Here is an 18,991-nt window from a genome sequence, read left to right as displayed (position 1 = left end):
ATGGTCGCCCCCCCATGGCCACCGGAGTCAGACGTCTGACTGCTGAGATGCGCCCTGTTAACATCCTCGCGGAACTAAGGCGCCTCGTGAGGCGGTGCCTCTGGGGATTGTCTTGGCAGCAGAATTAAGGGTGTTCCTGAAAGGGTGCAGGGAGGCCCCCACCAGGGCGTCAGAGCAGCCACGCCATCCGGAGGGCATGCGCTGGCAGACGAGGCCACGGCGTGTGGTCCACGTGAGACCCGGCCTCCTGCGGCCACAGTGGGGGGGGGGCTCCCCACGGGGGGCACATCGGAGCCAGGCCGAGCCCTGTGATCGGAGCAGGCGGCCTGGGGGCTCCTGAGGCCATGCCAACGGCAGCTGCGGGCTCTGTGGGGTAGGGGCGCCCACGCAGGGATGCATGAAGCCTTGGTGTCGGGGGCCTGCGGAAGGTGTGGTCGCAGAAGGACGCGGCAGCCAGGTGCCAGGGCCCAGCCGTGCCTGTCGCTCCCTAGCAGCCTCTGCGTGGGGCCCTGGGCACCTCCCCGGTTCAAACCAGCTGCTTAGCCTGGAGCCCACGTCCTGCTGACCTCTGGCACGGCCGTGACCTTTGCAGCCCTCGTGAGGTCACCCGATGAATGACAGCAAGTGCCGAGCATGCGGCCAGGACATCCTCGGGGCTCAGAGCACGGGAGCTCTGGAATCTACTTGCAGTGGGGGGGGGGGCACCTCAGGGGTGTAGACTCTAATGTCACTGGAGCAGGCTTCCCGATGGTCTAGGTGGACCCCAGGCAGCCCCCACAGCCACAGAGCCCCCCCTGGAAAGGGAATAGTAGAGGCACGAGGCCACCTTGGGGGATGGAGACAGGTTGGATGGGGGCCCCTGCCCCAGTGTCACCGATGAGCCTATCCTAGGATGGCCTGGGGCTGTGGGGGGCAGTGAGTCAGCTCTGGAGCTCAGCTCCTCTGGGCCTCTGGCAGGGCAGGTGGGCGGGGGGGGGGAGACCCGTCCAGGGATGCCTGGTCCAGGTGCCCTGTGCACCTACAGACCCACAATGCCCTGGGCGCCCCACCTCAAGGGCCGAGCTGGGCGCCCCACCTCAAGGGCCGAGCTGGCCTCTCCTGGTCCAGGGGCCCTGCAGCACCCACAGTGCCCTGGACGCCCAGCAGGCTTCCGGCTGGCCCACTCACCCCAGGCCCTGTGTCAGCTGCCTTCTAGTCCCCGTGGCCACCTGCCACCTGCCGTGCACCACCAGCTTCGATGGGTCCTTTGGAAATTCTGGTGTCAGGGTGCAGGCAAGTGGGAGTGTCTTAAGGATCTGGCGCTCTGAGGGGCTCGTCACGGAGCTAGTTTGGTTTTTAGGATGCAGAGTCTGTCCTCATTAAAAACACCGACCAGTTGGATCCCACGAAAGGCGTGCAATGGAGCCAGCAGGTGCGCAGGCTACTGCAGGGCGGCCCTGTGGATTCTGGAGCCGGGTGCTGCCGACCGGATCCCTGGGTGCAATCGGGCGGCCTTCCTAACTCCCGGGGAACTGCATGCATCTCCGTGTGTCCCACGCTGTCCGACTCCCGAAACTGGACCAGGCTGGCCGTGACGTGAGCGTGCCTCCTCGCCCACGCTGCCCGGTGCTGCCCGGTGTCGCCCAGGTGGACGCTCCCAGCGCCGCCCCTGCCCCCCGGCCCCTTGCTGGCCCCGTGAGCCCGAGGGAGAGCTGGCGTCAGGCTCGAGTCTAAGGGAACCTGGGTCTGCCCGCTGAGGCCGCGCTCCTGCCCCTCCCGCCGTCCTCCCCGCTCAGGAGCCGGTCCCGGAGACCCAGGTTGAAACCTGGTGCTTCCAGGGGGGCCGGACACATTTGTCGGCTCGCGTTCTGCGTGCTGCGCATTTTCTCGGCTCGCGTCTCACTTAATTTTTGCTTTGCTGTTTTCTGCTCTGTGTGCGCGGTGTTTCCTCACGTGTGATCATGGCCGCTAAAGAGAAGCCCTGAGCCTCGCTGGGCTGGTTGGGATCCACGTGAGCTGGGTTTCCACGGGGACAGTCTGTGCAGACCCTACCATTCGCTGAGCAGAGCAGCTTAGACACGTGGGGGCACCCACGTCTGCACCGATTTGTTCATTTAGCAATTGGCCCTGTTGGCTCATTCACTTGTTCGGATCAGCGTGTTCTCCTGGGCGATTGACTTGAAATCCCTGATACCCAGAGGGGGCGGCGCCGCGGGGCCCAGCTGGATTGTGAGGCAGGGGCTGCAGGACCCCGCGGCAGCCCTCTCCTGTCCAGGGCCCTGGCAAAGCCGCATGCACAAGGGAGCGTTGGAGGGGGTTTTGAGAAGTGAAGGGGAGCTCGCCGGGGAAGACTGGCATCCTGAAGGCAGGGGCAACTCCTGGCTGCGTCCTGGGCCCCAGGCGTGTCCAGGCGGACACCTCCCCGGCCTGTACGTGGCAGCACCATGACCCACTGGGCCTGCAGGGAGTCCTTCCAACTTAGCAGTCAGGACAGGAGGCCCTGAAGCAAAGGCCGCGGGGCCTCCCTGCAAGGCCCCGCGGCCTCACGCACAAATACGGGAGCCCTGGCTCGCCTCCAGGATGTCCCGCTCGTGGACACCACAGTCATGCCCACGGCTCTGTGGGGCCCTGAGCACCTCTGTCCCCATCGGCAGAACCTCGCAGAGCTGTTATGATGACCGTGAGGACCCTGAGGACCGAGAGGACCCTGAGGACTCAGAGGACCACAAGGACACTGAGGAATATGAGGACATGAGGACAAGGAGGACCATGAGGACCCTGACCAGGAAGACCCCGAGGACTGTGAGGACCCTGAGGACAGGAAGGACTGTGAGGATCCTCAGGACAGTGAATCTCTGAGGACCCTGAGGAGGGTGAGGACTTTGAGGACTGTGAGGACCCTGAGGACCGTGAGGATAGTGAGGGTGGTGAGGACCCTGAGGGTGGTGAGGACCGTGAGGACTGTGAGGACCTTGAGGATCGTGAGGACCGTGAGGACCCTGAGGACCATGAGGACCCTGAGGACAGTGAGGACCCTGAGGACCGTGAAGATCATGAGGACCATGAGGACAGTGAGGACCCTGAGGATCCTGAGGACCGTGAGGACCCTGAGGACCATGAGAACCATGAGGACCCTGAGGACCCTGAGGACCGTGAGGACCATGAGTACCTTGAGGACTATGAAGACCCTGAGGACATTGAGGAATATGAGGACATGAGGACAAGGAGGACTGTGAGGACCCTGGGGACCATGAGGACCCTGGGGACAATGAAGACCCTGGGGACCTGGAGGACCCTAAGGACTGTTAGGACCCTGAGGACCCTGAGGACCATTAAGACCATGAGGATGGTGAGGACCCTGAGGACAGGGAGGACTGTGAGGATTCTGAAGACAGTGAATCTCTGAGGATCCTGAGGAGGGTGAGGACTTTGAGGACTGTAAGGACCGTGAGGACTGTGAGGATAGTGAGGACCCTGAGGACCCTGAGGACAGTGAGGACCCTGAGGACCTTGAGCACCGTGAGGACCCTGAGGACCCTGGGGACTATGAAGACCCTGAGGACCGTGAGGACTGTGATGATCCTGAGAACTCTGAGGACCGTGAGGACCCTGAGGACTCTGAGGACTGTGAGGACCCTGAGGACTGACAACCCTGAGGACCCTGAGGACCCTGAGCCCTGCAGTCCTGGCCCCAGGCCTCGCCCTGCCAGCGCGCAGCAGAAGCCACCGACGTCCTGTCCGTCTCAGGGAAGGAGCGTTGGTCTTTGTCATCAGCAAGTCGTCCTCCGTCAGCTGGCTTCTCGTCAGACTGTGGAGAGGAGTCATGAAAGGAGCAGGTGCCAAGGACGCAGGCAGTCAGGCGCAGAGCAGGCTGCGTGCAGAGCCGGAGACGTGACCCTGGGAGCCTGGGGGGGGCCTGTGAGCCCCACACACCCTGCCACCGCCCGGGGTGCAGGAGGTGACCGGAGCTGGCACACGGCCCCGAGAGGCTCCGAGGACACCACGGGTCCCTTTAGTGCTGTCCAGCTGGGCTCCCCGCCGGCCATGCCGGGACCCCCTGAGCGACACAGCTGACCAGAGCGCGGCGGGACGCCGCCTGTCCTTGCCTGGGGGCTGGGGTGCCCGACGCGCCTGTGACGGATGGAAGGTCTCGTCTGCGGGCCCCTCGTCGCCATCCACAGCCTGGACGCCGTGGGCTCTCCACGTGGGATATGACACCTCAAGGCCTCTCTGCCCTGTTGCCTGCTGTGTCCAGCTCAGGGAAGCGCCTTCCCCCTCCCATGTGTCCCAGCAGTGAGTGACGCACGTGTCCCAGCCGCGGCCTGGGCACCCGGCCCACAAATCCCAACCCAGGGGCAAACGCTGGGGAGGCCTTGTGTACGGGTGGGAGCTGGGGTTCTGAGTGAGCATGGGGTCCTCCGTCGGGCGGGGCTGGGGGTCACGGTCCAGAGATAAAGCCTTACGTGTCCTGTGGGCTCGTTGCTGAGTCCCCAGAAGCCACACACCCAGCACTGAGGCCGGACCCGAGTCATAGCCTGGGTCACAGGCTATGACCTGGGTCTCCCACCGGGTACACACGCCGGTGCAACGTGGATCAGAGGCTCGGGAGGACACGGCTGCGTCCTCAGCCCTGTGCTTGGCAGACACTTAGAGCCTCCTCTGAAAGCGCACGGGGAGAGAGGATGGACGGGGAGCCCTCGCCCAGGGCGAGACCTCCTGTGCTTCAGAGGACACCGGCAGGGAAGCAGGGAGGCCGCCCGCGGTGGGGGGGCGGGGGTACTTGCACGACACGTACTCGACGAGACTTGTCTCCAGCACATGGAAGGGGCTGTAACGCGACCAGGCCAGGACCGGTGGCCCCGCTGAGGGGTCCGCGGAGGCTTGAGTGGCCGCTTCCTCAGACACCTCTGTGCACACGGCCCCTGCGCACCTGGGAAGCTGCTGTGTGGGGCGAGGAAGAGGCCCGCAGGCCCACGGAGGGACACCCCTTCACACGCACCGCGTGGGGAGCACTGCATGGGGAGTGCCGGCCTGGGGAGCACTGTGTGGGGAGCAGTGCTTGGGGACATTGGCCTAGGGAGTACCCACACGGGGAGCACTCTAGGGAGTACGACATGGGGAGCGCCCCTGAGTCAGGCCGTCACAAGTGCCGGGAGGATGTGGAGAATCAGGACCGTCGTGCCACTGGTGGGAGAGCAGCGGGGTGCAGCTGCCTGGGGAACCCGTCGGGCTGAAGGCTGCGCATCACGTGGCCGGGCAGGGCTGTCCCTCCTGGGACCCGGGTGCCCCCGGAGGAGCAGTGGAGGCGGGCGGCCACATGTGCCCCACGCATGGACCTTTGCAGCGGCCCGAAGCTGCCGGACCAGAGGGGAAGCACCGCCAGCGTCCATCTGTGCTGAGTCCCTGAAGGCGGCAGTGTCCATGGGACAGAACACGATTGAACCATACAAAGGAGTGACACGTGCCGCGACATGGAGGGACCGGGTGCGGAAGGACGGATGCCGTGAGAGTCGATTCACACGTGGGTCCGCATGTGCCGGGCAGGTCTCTGGAGTGACACGGCAGGGGTGCGGCCGTGGCAGGCGGGCGGGAGCCAGGCCAGGAGGTCGGGGCTGCCCCCCAGGCTGTGACGTGATCTGAACGGCTGGCAGGGGCGCAGCGGAGTAAACCCACAGAGGCCGTGGGATGTCGTGCTTCGGGTGGGTGAGGCGATGTAGGGCTCAGGCGGCGCGGTGGCAGGATTCCAGGAGGACGGTGGGCTGGTGGGTCGGTTGGGCCCCAGGCGGGGTCCAGCTCAGGGGCCAGCTGGCGCCCTGGGCCCCTCTGCTTACACCCACAGTGTCCCTACCTCTCACGCGCGGCCCCAGGCTTCACGAATTCGATGTTACTGGAAGGAGAAAGCCACTCGTTCTGTGGCAAGTTGTGCCTCGTGACATAGCAGCCGCTGTGTGGCCATTTGATGTGTAGGGAAAGAGATCACAGGGTCAGCCTGTCGCCGCCGGTGCCCTTCTCCCTACCCTGACTCCCCTGGGGTCCCCACCACAGAGCCCCAGGAACACAAGGGCTTGGGCGAAGGACACAGAGGGTGCTAGCACTCGGAGGGAGGCTGCATGTCACCACATGGCAGCCTGGCTGGGGGGCAGGGAGCTCCTGGCTTTACCACGCCCTGATGGGAGGAGGGGCACACCCGGGCAGGTGAGCAGAGGGGTGTGAACACAGCCAGCTGTGACCCCAGGGTCTGACCCCAGGCTGTGTCCCCAGGCCGTGACCCAGGCTGTGTCCCCAGGCTGTGACCCAGGCTGTGTCCCCAGGCCGTGACCCAGGCTGTGTCCCCAGTCTATGACCCAGGTTGTGTCCCCAGGCTGTGACCCAGGCTGTGTCCCCAGGCTGTGACCCAGGTTGTGTCCCTAGTCTTTGACCCAGGTTGTGTCCCCAGGCCATGACCCAGGCTGTGTCCCCAGGCCGTGACCCAGGCTGTGTCCCCAGGCTGTGACCCAGGTTGTGTCCCCAGTCTTTGACCCAGGTTGTGTCCCCAGGCCATGACCCAGGCTGTGTCCCCAGGCCGTGACCCAGGCTGTATCCCCAGTCTATGACCCAGGCTGTGTCCCCAGGCCATGACCCAGGTTGTGTCCCCAGTCTATGACCCAGGTTGTGTCCCCAGGCCATGACCCAGGCTGTGTCCCCAGGCCGTGACCCAGGCTGTGAGCCAGGCTGTGTCCCCAGTCTATGACCCAGGCTGTGTCCCCAGGCTGTGACCCAGGTTGTGTCCCCAGTCTATGACCCAGGCTGTGTCCCCAGTCTTTGACCCAGGTTGTGTCCCCAGGCTGTGACCCAGGCTGTGTCCCCAGGCTGTGACCCAGGTTGTGTCCCCAGTCTTTGACCCAGGTTGTGTCCCCAGGCCGTGACCCAGGCTGTGTCCCCAGGCCGTGACCCAGGCTGTGTCCCCAGTCTATGACCCAGGTTGTGTCCCCAGGCTGTGACCCAGGCTGTGTCCCCAGGCTGTGACCCAGGTTGTGTCCCCAGTCTGTGACCCAGGTTGTGTCCCCAGGCCATGACCCAGGCTGTGTCCCCAGGCCGTGACCCAGGCTGTGAGCCAGGCTGTGTCCCCAGTCTATGACCCAGGCTGTGTCCCCAGGCTGTGACCCAGGTTGTGTCCCCAGTCTATGACCCAGGTTGTGTCCCCAGGCTGTGACCCAAGCTGTGTCCCCAGTCTATGACCCAGACTGTCTCCAGGCCATGACCCAGGCTGTGTTCCTAGGCTGTGACCCAGGCTGTGGCTGCCCAGAAGCCTCCCCGCCATGTCCCCCTGCCCTCCGCCAAGCAGGCCCCCCTCCCCCAGCCACATCTCTCCCATCCTCCTGACCCCAACAGACTCTTTCTAGACTCTCACTGTTTCCGCGCAAGATGGGACCTCAGTTGAGCAGTCCTGAAACCCGGGGTGGGGGTGCGGGATGCGTGGAGCGGTCAGATGCTCTTAGCATGAACAAGGCCTGTGCAAGGAGCGGCCCCCCCCGGAGGGGGAGAAGCCAAGTGGCTGGGAGCACCCGCACCTCCTGCTGCCGTGGCAGGAACACTGAGGGTGGGGCACAGAGACAGAGGCGGGGGAGGGGAGGAAGGGACTGTCACCGGGCTGCACAGACCTTAGGGGACTGCAGGCCCAGGCACGGCACGACAGCTCGGGAGGGCGTCCCGGGGGAGCTGTGCTGTGTCGAGGGAGGCGGCCGCACCACCCGCTCCTGCTCCCCAGCTGTGCCTGGATCCCAGGGACCCCCGGCCGCGGGCCTGAGAGAGGCTCCCCTCACGTCCACGTCCTGTCCCGGCCGCTCGCTGAGAGGAAGCAGCTCTGAAGGGTGGGTGGGATGGAGTGGACGGCAGGCCTCGGGCTCTTGGGGAAAAGCCTTTATGTGTTTGGAGAAGCGGGCGTGAGGGTTCAAGTCTGTTTAGAAACACTTGTGTGTGTCGTTGGGCAGCGTGTGGCCTCCGGCGGGTCAGCGGGGCCCTGTGAGCTGTGTGAGCGGTGATGTCCCCCTCCTCCCGCGGGGTTGCTGGCTTTGTGGGGTCCGTCGGCCAGAACCGCCCCCGTGGGGTGCTGCTCAGGCTCGCCGTGACTTGGGAGCCGTGTGTGCGGTGTTCAGGGGTCTTGCGAGCTGCTGGTACGGTCAGTATTAAAAGCTGAGTCAGGGGGGATCCCTGGGTGGCTCAGCGGTTTAGTGCCACCTTCAGCCCAGGGCGTGATCCTGGAGTCCTGGGATCAAATCCCACATCGGGCTCCCTGCATGGAGGCTGCTTCTCCCTCTGCCTGTGTCTCTGCCTCTCTCTGTCTCTCACGAATAAATAAATAAAATCTTAAAAAAAATAAAAAATAAAAACTGAGTCATATAAATGTACTCGGTGAGTAGATTATATTAAAAACAAAGATATCCAGGGACACCCGGGTGGCTCAGTCGGGTGAGCGTCCAACTCTTGGTTTTGGCTGAGGTCGTGAGCTCGGGGCCCTGGAGTCGAGCCCCATGTCAGGCTCTGCGCCCAGTGGGGAGTCTGCTCGAGACGCCCTCCCCTCCCTCCACCCCCCCACAATAAAATCTTTAAGAAAAAAATAAAACCAAGATATTCACTTTGGGATCCTGGGAAAAGAAGAACTAGCGAGCCTCAAATCCAGTAGAAGGAAGACAGTAACGAAGATCAGGATGGAAGTAGTGGAACGCAGAATAATAGAAACAAAGAAAACCCATGAGACCAGAAGTTAATTCTCTGAAATAGGCAGAATTTGCAAACCTTTGGCTTAAATAATGAGTGGGGGGGCACTGGACTCGCTGGGTCAGGGGTGCGGGGGAGGACTGTGCCCTTCACAGCAACACGGAGCATTGAAACACCGCAAGCAGCCGCCTGTCCACATGTCACATGACTGGATGAACGGGCACGTTCCCAGAAACGCGCACAGACCCTCAAACTTCCAAAACCACGTGTGCAAGAGGAGGCCCTTGTGAGGTGCACGCCTTGCGCCAAAGCATCAGGCAAAGACGCAGGGGGACCACTGGCCTCCCGGGTGTTGGCGAAGAAAGCCTCACCACGGACTGACCAGCGGGGCCCAAGGGCGCGCCCGGAAGGCTGCCCGCCAGCAGCAAGTGGGTCTCCTCTCGGGGTGTGGGTTCTAGGAGGTTCCACATCCGGAAGGCCCTATCAGGATCCCAGAGGCACGGAATCCAGGACAACAGTCACGGGAAGGTCTCCGTAGCTGCAGAGAAAGGATGTGACGGAATCCGACGCTGCGTCACGGTCACAGCGTTCCACAAACTAGGAAAAGAAGACTCTTTCATTATAATGAACAGCGTCTTGGAAATGCCCCCACGTGACCCCTCTTCAGTGGAGGGAGACGGGGTGCTTTCACCCCGATTCCAGGAACAGGACGTGAGCTCACGGCTCCCGTGCGGCATTGTCCTGGAGGCTGTTGCCGGGGCAGGCGGGCGAGAGAAAAACAAAAAACTAAGAGTCATCCTGATGGGAAAGGAAGACGTAAAGCTCTGGGTTCACGGGTGACGTGATCTTCCGTAAATAATAATCTTTTTTTTTTAATTTATTTTTTTAAAGATTTTATTTATTCATGAGAAACACAGAGAGAGGCAGAGACAGGGCAGAGGGAAAAGCAGGCTCCCTGCGGGGAGCCCGATGAGGGACTTGATCCCGGGACCCCAGGGTCACTCCCTGGGCCAAAGGCGGCGCTAAACCGCTGAGCCACCGGGGCTGCCCCATAAATAAAAATCTCAGGGAAGCTGCGCACGCGCCGGGAACTAAGGATTTCAGGCAAGGTCACAGGATACAGGGTCGATGTAAAAAAATCGAATTTCTCTGCAACGGTGGCGAATGATCTGAAAATGATCTTTAAAAAAAAAAAAAAACAATTCCATGTACAATAACCTCAAAAAAACGCCCAAATAGTCAAAAACAGATGTAGTGAGCGCCAGGCTGCTGCATCGGAAGCTGTGAACCAGAGCCGAGCTAATAACACCCTTTCCCTCATCTTCTACATTTTAATCAGCGTGCGAGAATAATCAGCGTGTGTGCGAGAAGAAATGTCTTTGAGGAGATTCTCTCCAGGAAACCGGGAGCTGATGGGCCCCAGCGTGGGGTGGGAGCCACGTGCTCTGATTGGGACCGCGACCCGGGGCACTTGTGGCATTAGTCGGGGTCGGGCACGGGGCCCCCGCTGATCACCACGCAGAGCCGGCCGCCTCCACCCTCACTGCTGGCTCAGCTCAGGGCCATCGCGATGCCCCTTGTGGGGGGGGGGGGGGACAGGGAGACCACGTCAGGCCCGGCTCTGCGCCCAGGGTGCAGTCCCCGGCCTCCCATATGTACCCCTGTCCACGTGCACACCACACAGATGCACCCCCGTGCTGAGCATCGTGCCTCGGTCCCCGTCTGGGCTGCGGGTGGGGGGACAGGGGTGCCGCCGGCCGCTTGCAGGCTGAGTCCAGGGAGGACACGGGAGCGGCCTCTGCGCATCGAGTCCTGTCCCTTGTCGGGGAGGGCAATGTAGACAAGCAGACGGACTCGGGCAGTGTTGGAGACGCAGTGCGGCCTGGGGGCCCCGGGGAGGCCCTGCGGGAGGGGTGCCGAGCTGGGGGGAGGGTGGGGGTCCCTGCGGGAGGGGTGCTGAGCTGGATGGGGGTCCCTATAGGAGGGGCACAGAGCTGGGGGACGGTGGGGGTCCCTGCAGGAGGGGTTCCGGGCTGGGTGGGGCCTGTAGGAGGGGCATCGAGCTAGGTGGGGCCTACAGGAGAGGTCCTGAGCCGGGGGAGGGCGGGGGTCCCTGCGGGAGGAACCCCGAGCTGGGGCGAGGCCCGGGGCCCTTACCTGCCCTCCTTCCCTCCAGGCCGCAGGTCTATGTGCCCCCTTCCCCCGGCGCGGGCCCTCCTTGGATGAGCGCAGGCCCCTCCCTCTGTCTTCGATGTCATCGGAGATTTCCAACTCAATTAAACTGTGTGATGAGAAAAGGAATCAAAGCCCGGGAAATTCTAGACGAGACAGTTTTGTTTTGATCTTGGGAGAGGCTTTGATGGGGACCGCCGGTGCTGGGCTCCGGGCAGGATGGAGGCGCGGCCCGGTTGCCCCAAGGCCCCCGGACACAGTCCCCACCGTGTACCCCAGGCTGGGCAGCTCCATCCCCGGGGGCTGGGGCAGTGGGGGAGGCCGGGCAGGTCTCTGATCCAGCTCCTGGAGGGCAGAGGCCTGCTTCCTGTGTGCGGGAGCCCGGGTGCTGGCCTAAAGCCTTCTAGAAAAATCTCTCCCCACCTGCCCCCAGAGAGTAAATTTGGGGCAGCAGGCAGTGGACGCTGGGAGGGGTCAGCGTGGTGAGGGTAGAGATGAGGACGGGGCGGTGCGAGGGGCAGCCCCTGGGGGCGCGTGCAGCGCTGTGCATGAGAAGGCCCGTGCCCGCCCCGAGGCTGGAGGCCGCGCAGGTGGTGCAGCCAGTGCCTGGAGCGCCCCGTCCACCCTGGCAGGTGTGCGTGCACCTGCTGGGCCTGTGCGTGGGCGCCCTGGGGCAGCTGACCGCCCGCCTGGGGGCTGCGAAGGTGAGCAGGTCAGCGGGGAGGGAGAGAGGGCCGCTCAGGACACGGGGCGGGGCCGAGCCCAGGGGGGCATGAGCCAGGAGCCCGAGTCAGGGTGCAGAGGGCAGTGCCGCACCTTCCTGGTCCTTGGGGCTGCGCGTGGTGGAAGGAGGCGCTGACGGGGACAGAGGGGTCCTTGGATGACTCAGGATGTCCGGCAGCGTCCCGGCGGCCATGGCTCCTGCGGGCGGGACACCTGACCCGTGCACACGCTGCTAGGACCCAGGGCGCGCTCAAGGGGCAGGCGCCCGCTGCCCCTAATCCCGTAATTGGCGGCTAACGGCCTGTGCCCGTCCCTAACCGTGGTGCGTGTGGTCCACAAACGTAGTGTCCGTGACAAGGGCTCCATCGAGGCTGTTTGTCCTCCGGAGAGGTGGCTGCGAGCCGGGCGGGGAGGGGCCTGGAACGCTTGTTTCCATGAAGGGTCTTGCGGGGCGGACAGGCCGCCCGCGTGTGCTGCGGACCCTGAGGGGGTCGGACCTGCATGTTGGGGGGTGCGCAGGGCCACGTGCGCGGGCCCAAGGTCAAGGCTCCTGCGGCGCAGGCGGGATCGGAGCCCCCGGGCAGCAGCCCCTCCAGATCGGCCGCCTCATCAGGATGTGGGAAGTCGCCGGGCCAAGGTGTTTTGTCACCGCGCGGACGGCAAGAGAGCACGTCCTGTGTTGGATGAGAGCAGTTTTACGTGGTGGTGACTGTGATTCACGGCAGCGTCTCTCGGGCAGCTTTACAGGCCTCTGGTGACTATGTTCCGTGTCATAAATACGGCGGGAGGCACCATTTCCAGAGGCTGGGATGGTTGGTCCTAACTTCTCCATTTGAACAAAAATCCTAAACCTTGTTAGGTTCGGCTGGTTCTCCGCCAGTTAGGGGGCCGGAGGGAAGCTGCAGCCCCGGGGATTTAGTAGGGAATGCTGGAGGATCCTTGTACTCCGGGACGCGGCCGGCGCTGGAGGACCGCACGGGCCTCGGACATGTGTTACAGGTCCCTGCTCCGTGGGGTGTGCGACAGCCATGACCTCTGGGGGAGTCGCGTGCTCCCCATCCAGGACGTGGCAGAGCTCCCGTGTCCAAGACCCGCAATTCCTGCTGCCGGGAGTGGCCCGGCGTGGGCAGCGGCGCCCTGAGGGTCCACGTGTCCTGCAGTGAGTGGCCGTGTGTCTCCGAAGCAGCCCCTCGACCTCCCTGACTCGTCTTCTCATCTGTCAAGTGGGCGGAGGTCCTGCATCAAGGACCTGAGACCACATGTTAGCACACCGGTTGACCCGGCCTGGCCCGCGGGCCCCCCAACTGTCCCCAGGCCCGTCCCCGGCACCAGCTGCACGCACCCCTTGGGGTTGGCTCCTTCCTCAGCTCCCGGGTCCCAGGCCGTGGCTCACCTGCTGCTTCCCAGGCACCTGGTTTGCGGGGAACGCTGCCTCCCACACGCACTGCCTACCGTGACCCCGACCCGTCACCCGCCTTACATTCGTGTCCATCTTTAGAACCAGTGTGAAAGGCTAAGTATTTGCAGCAGGTAACGTGCACAGTGGAGAAGGGTGGAGCTTGAGGAAGAGATGGCGAGCATTTTTCCAAACCCAAGAACACGGCCGTTCCATGTTTTAAAAGTGTTAGTTCCACCGGAAATCATGAGGAAGCGGACGCCAAACTCGGGACATGGAGGGGACGGTGGAGGGGCCGGGAGGCGTGGCCCCAGGGCACGGACTGCGATGCGGGGCTTCCGGCTGCGTGTGGATCAGGGCCCCAGGCTGTCGGCCCCCGAGCGGCCTCCTCGCTCCCCCGTGATGCTGTCTGGTGCTGGGAGCCCCCATGCCCTGTGCCGACCCAGGGCCTTTTCCAATTTTGGAACTTGTAGGTTCAGGGGCATCCTTGGGTCAGCGAAGAACGTTAATCCACAGCAGGCACCTGAAAGGAACACACGTGTGGGTGGGGAGCCACCCGTGTCCCTGGTCCATCCCATCTGTGGGACATGGACCTGGACGCCCAGGTGGGGCCTCTGTAGGTCACAGGACTGTGGTGCAAACGGCAGCTGGCGCTTGGGACCGGGGCCTGGCCGGGCACACCCGGGGCAGAGGGTTGTGGGCTGACTCGCAGTTTGCAAACCGTGCGTGTGTTTGCACGTCCAGGAGGGGGGATGTGCAGGGACAGGCGGCCAGCAGGCCAGGGGCTGGTGGTCTGGGTCCCACAGCAAGCCGGTGCCAGCCAGCGCACGCAGGGCGGGAGCCTGCACTTGTTGGAAACGTGCAGGAAAGACGGCTGAGGATGCAGGGAAACCCCACACGGGCTTCAGCTTTTCCTTTTTTAAGATTGTATTTATCGATATGAGAGAGAGCGCGTGCACGAGCATGTGAACAAGAGCAGGTGGAGGGGCAGAGCAGGGAGCAGGACGCGGGACTTGATCCCAGGACCCGGGATCATGCCCTGGGCCGAAGGCAGGTGCTCAACTTCTGAGCCACCCAGGGGCCCCCAGGCTTGAACTTTTAAAAAGGAAAGAACAGTAAGCAGCAGTACTTAGGTCGGAGCTTCCCGAGGACATGGGGACCACGCAGGGGGACACGGGGACCACGCTGGGGGAGGGGCCGAGGGGCTCCCCTCCGGTGTCAGGATGGGTCTCATCCCCGTCTTCAGGGCCGACACTGAGGAAGCACCACATTGTTAACAAAATGAGGCGTCCCCCGAGTGCAGCCCCCACCTTGGGCCCAGCCTGCACACCCCCGTCCTCTGGGGGAACCCTGCATGCAGGGATACCCCCACCCCCACCCCTGTGGGGCCTGGAGCCGACCCCCAGGCTCAGTTTCCCCTTGTAGCCAGGGGGGAGGGCAGTGCTACTACCTCCGGGAGGCTGCGGGCCTCTGTCCCGAGAACGAGCCGTGTCTGGACGCCACGTGCACACAGGGCAGCAGCAGAGCCACCAGCTGCGCCCCAGACCCGCGCCCCTGCTCGGGCTGTGCCCTTGGCGCAGAGTCATGGACATCCCCAGCTGGGGCTCCGTCCAGGCCTGGGAGCCATCGCCCTAAGGCCCTGGTGGCCGCCAGCCGTGCCCGATTCTCGGCGCGGAGGAAGGGAAGGATGGACAAGACAGCTCAGCTTCTGCCCCCTGCTCACAGCGCCTGCCCCTGCGCTGCCTGCCCGAAACCCGGGGCACTGGATCCCCGTGGAGTCCTGGGCGGCCCGAGGGGGGCCCGGCCGGGGGTGGGGGTAGGGCCTGGGCACAGCGGCCGCCCTGGGCTGGCAGTTTCCAGCTGTGCTCGGACGCCGAGAGTGTCCAGGGTCGGGTCGGGCCGGCGTGGCCCTCCCTTGGCCAGGGTCACAGTCCAGCTGGGGTGGAGTCAGATGACCTGGACATGTTGGGGTGTGTCCCGCAGCGGCGGCTGCACCTGCTGCGGGGCCTCGGGGGCGCTCGGAGCCATGAGCCATCCCCGGGGTCAGGGTGCAGGGCAAGGCTCAGGCCCCAGCCCCACGCGGTGCCCAGCGCTTCCAGACGGGCCCTGGCCTGCGAGCAGGTGGTCTTAGGGTCCGCGGAAGTCGCAGTGGGAGGCCAGTCTGGTCTCTGGGGCCCTTTCTTGGCGGCATGGCCCAGCTCAGGACGTGGGCAGGGCCCTGCGGACGCCTCGGAAAGTCAGCAAGGCGGCCACGGTCCTCTCCAGGGAGCCCGCGGATTGGGCCATCTCCTGGGAACCCACACCCGCCCTCCAGAACCCAGCTCAGCCCCGGTTGGGAGACTCGGACGCCGCGGGGGTCACACCAGTGAGCAGACGGGTCATTGGAAGATCTGACCTCCTCTTACTCAGTCGAGCTTTGTGAAGTTCAGAGCGGGCAAGCAGCTTCCGGTAGCGACACCTGCCTCGGGGTCCAGGTGTAGATGCAGCAAACTGCCCCATTCCTCTTGGGGTCGGCTCTGGGGTCGGCTCTGGGATCGTGGAGTGTCGTCCAGACACCACGTCTTCTGCACATGCCTGGTCAGACCCCAGCGCCCTCGATTCAGGTCCGTGCTCCACGGGTCCTGGATCCCGGGCACCTTGGCACCCAGTTCAGTCTGCTTTCCCAGAGCCACAGCCTTTTGTGGACGTGGGACACAGCATATGGCAGGTGGCTCGCACCATGCTCGGAGCTCAGAGCCCCAGGAAGGGTCTGAGGGGTTCAACTCACCAGGGATGCGCCGAGTTCTGACCCCGGCACCTGGTCACGCAGACTCGCGGAGAAATGGGTTAGGATGGGTCCTCAGCTTGGGCCTTCGTCTTTGTGAGAAGAGGGAGGCACCCTGTGAATAGAGACACACGGGAAGGAGGCCATGGGTCAGCAGGGGAGAGGGCAGAGGGATGGTCCAGGAACAAGAAGGCCGAGGGTGCCGGCCCCACTGGAAGCCGAAGAGGCACAGAGGACCCTCCTCGGAGCCTTCGGGGGAGCCTGGCCCTGCCCACACCTTGGTCTCAGACTTCCCGCTCCAGAGCCCTGGAGACACGTTCCGGTGGTTCCATGGTGCTGTGTCACAGAGGCCCCAGGACCCTGGCACATGATGTCTGTCCCAGGAGGTGCCCTGGCCCCACCTCTTCCACCAACAGGACACCTGGGCCACAAGTCTGCTCCTCCCTGGCAGCCCTGGCCCCTCAAGGGCCCCACGTGGCCACAGCTGTAGGGTCCCTTCGCACGCCCAGGCCCTGGGATCTGCACACACCGCTCCTCCCAGCCGTCCACGTCCACCTGCTTTCTCTTCGTCCAATACCACCAGGGAGTGAGCAGCAGCTGTGTGAGTTCTCTTGCAGGCGGCCTCTCGGGAGGTCCGGGCGACCGCTCGCTGGGTGGCCCTGCTGCTCGGGGAGCTGGAACTGTTCCTCTCCTCCGAGGAGGCCCTGCCCCAGGCTGCAGCCCCCACCCCCTAACCCTGCCCCAGGCTGAGGTTCCCACCAGCTAACCTCACCCCTCACCGGACCCCCATCCCTAACCCTGCCCCAGCCTGAGGTCCCTACCTCCTAACCCTCCCCCAGGCTGAGGTCCCCACCCCCTAACCCTGCCCCAGCTTGAGGTCCCCACCCCCTAACCCTGCCCTGCCCACACCCCTACCTATGCCTGCAGCCAAGACCATGGCACCCCAGTCCCCTGCCAGACCCCCATTCCCCAGCCAGGCCAACCTGTCTCATTCAAGCTTTTGTGTCTCAGAAAGCTTTTGAAATAACTACAAGCTGTCAGACTTTTCCTCAATTTCCTGGTTTTTCCAGGGGCCATGATTCTCATGCTGGAGCAGATCCTGAAATCAAGGCAACAGTCACTCCGGGGCCAGGGACCAGGACATGGCCAGTCGCGGGCCTCTGTGCTGTGGGGATGCCCCTTGGACCACGAGGTGCAGGCTCCCTGAGGCTGGGCAGCAGGGAAATGGGCAGCACTGAACCCAGAAACGGGAGTGTCAGCTGGAGAGTCCTCCCATTTCCTGCCTTCCTGAGGAAGGCTGAGCAGGGTGGGCTCCCGGAGACTTTCCGGGAACCGTTCGGTATGAACAGGCTCCTTCTCTCGGGACGTGACCAAGTACAGCCCAGAAGTGCAGCGCCATCTCTCCCGCTCAGAGCTCAGGGCACCGAGGACTCCCCAGGGGAGCGAGGTTGGTGCTGTGCCCTAAGAGAGGACCCGCCATGACCCTGGAGCGTCCTGAGCCCGAGAGGCCCCCGGGCGCCCTTTCTGTGGGGCAGGTGAGGGTCCCCGAGACAGTGGACCCCATGGGCACAGACCCGCAGCAGGCAGAGAGGGCAGGGCTGTCAGAGGACGGAGGGGCTGGGCCTGCAGGAGATGCTCCAGGAGCCTCGGGGGGTCGAGGCTCGTTCTGTGGACGTGCAGTGGTTTCTCCCTGTTAGAGTGGAGACCTCAAGCCCTCTGCCCCCGGCTGCCCCCACAAGGTGCTCACGTAGTCCTTCCTCACAGTACCCCCCACCCCCAGCCAGGTGGGAGCCACGGGCAGAAGCTGCGGAGCCCATGGGCTGTGGCCACTCCCCCATCGCTGCCCGCTGACCTTCCTTGTGGACTGTGGGACGAGCCCAGAGGAGGGGAGGGAGGAGCTGGGAGTCCAGGATGCTGGGCCTGACAAGCACGTAGGCCGGGTGTGCTGCAGGGTCAGACAGAGGGAGACAGAGTGGCTGCACGGCTAGGGACACCAGCCTCCTTGTTTTTCCTTCTGAAGCTTGCTCAGAGGGTGGGAGGAGGGGAGACATCCCTGGCGGGGGCGGGGGGGGTTCATTGGCCCTTAGCAGCAGGCATGACCCCATCTGAGGCCGCCAGACACCTCAGGCCATTGAGGGAAGTAAAGCAAGTTCAAGGGTTCTTGGTGCTCAGCACACCAAAGGTTTGGATGGGCAGATGGACGGATGGATTGGTGGATGGACAGGTGGACATACAGATGGTGGATAGATGGATGATGGCTGGATAGATGGATGGGTGGGTAACTGGTTGGAGGGTAGATGGATGGATGAGTGAGTAGATGGATGGAGGGAATATAGAAGGATGCATGTGTGGATGGATGAATGAATGGGTAGATGGGTGGATGAGTGAATGATGGGTAGATGGACGGATGGAGGGGGATGGACGGATGAATGAGTGGGTAGCTGGGTGGATAGAGGGAAAATGGATGGATGGATGGATGAATAGTTGGGTGGATGGATGGATGATGGGTAGGTGGATGGAGGGGGATGGATGGATGGATGGATGGATGTGTGGGTGGGTGGGTGGGTTGATGCATAGGTAAGTGAATAGATGGGTAGATAGATGCATGGTTATTTATTTGGATGCTGGCTGGCTGGATGGTGGGTAGATGGATGGATAGAGGGATGATGGATAGATCAGTGGGTGGATGGATGGATGGATGGATGGATAGAGGGATGATGGGTGGGGAGGTGGTTGGATAAATGGATAGAGGGATGAGGGATGGATGGACAGAGGGTGGCCCTCTCAATATCTTATGGGCTCCACAGTGAATGAAATCTGTGATTGGAGTGAGTCCGAGTGCTAGCAGGGCACTGGCTGCCTCCCGGAAGCTGTCAGTGTTGCTGCCCCAGCCTCTCCCTACCAGGCCTGGGCGTCCCTGTACAGGCAGGACCACCCCCTGCTGCTGCTCGCCCACCTCCTCCACCTCTGCACAGACTGACACACAGCGGCCCTCGACAGCCTCTTGATGAGGACACGTCCCATCTCTGCGTGAAGGAAGGGGGGGGGCGGTCCCCACACGAGGAGGCTCCAGGTGCAGCTGCAGCAGCTTCCTGGAACCAGAGTGGGGACGCTTTCCTCTCCAAACACTGGAATTAAAACCCGGCCGCCTCTCCCGTCCTCCCTGTTAAGCAGCTCCTGTCAATTTGTGGGAATTTGCCCAAGAAAAATGATTGGAGTGTTTTTTTTCCCCCTCTACTTACATTTCTTAATCTTAATGA

At 63.4% G+C, this 18,991-nt stretch overlaps 1 protein-coding gene across 4 annotated transcripts in view; it reads left to right on the top strand.

Annotated features, from left to right (window-relative positions):
• TAFA5 (TAFA chemokine like family member 5) overlaps positions 1 to 18,991 on the top strand; it is a 151,940-nt gene that overhangs the window by 91,366 nt on the left and 41,583 nt on the right. The window lies entirely within an intron of this gene.

Source organism: Canis lupus, chromosome 10 (assembly GCF_003254725.2).
Source record: "Canis lupus dingo isolate Sandy chromosome 10, ASM325472v2, whole genome shotgun sequence".
Lineage (NCBI taxonomy): Eukaryota > Metazoa > Chordata > Mammalia > Carnivora > Canidae > Canis > Canis lupus.
The sequence above is the reverse complement of the archived record's forward strand: the minus strand, read 5'-3'. Positions and strand labels throughout refer to the sequence as shown.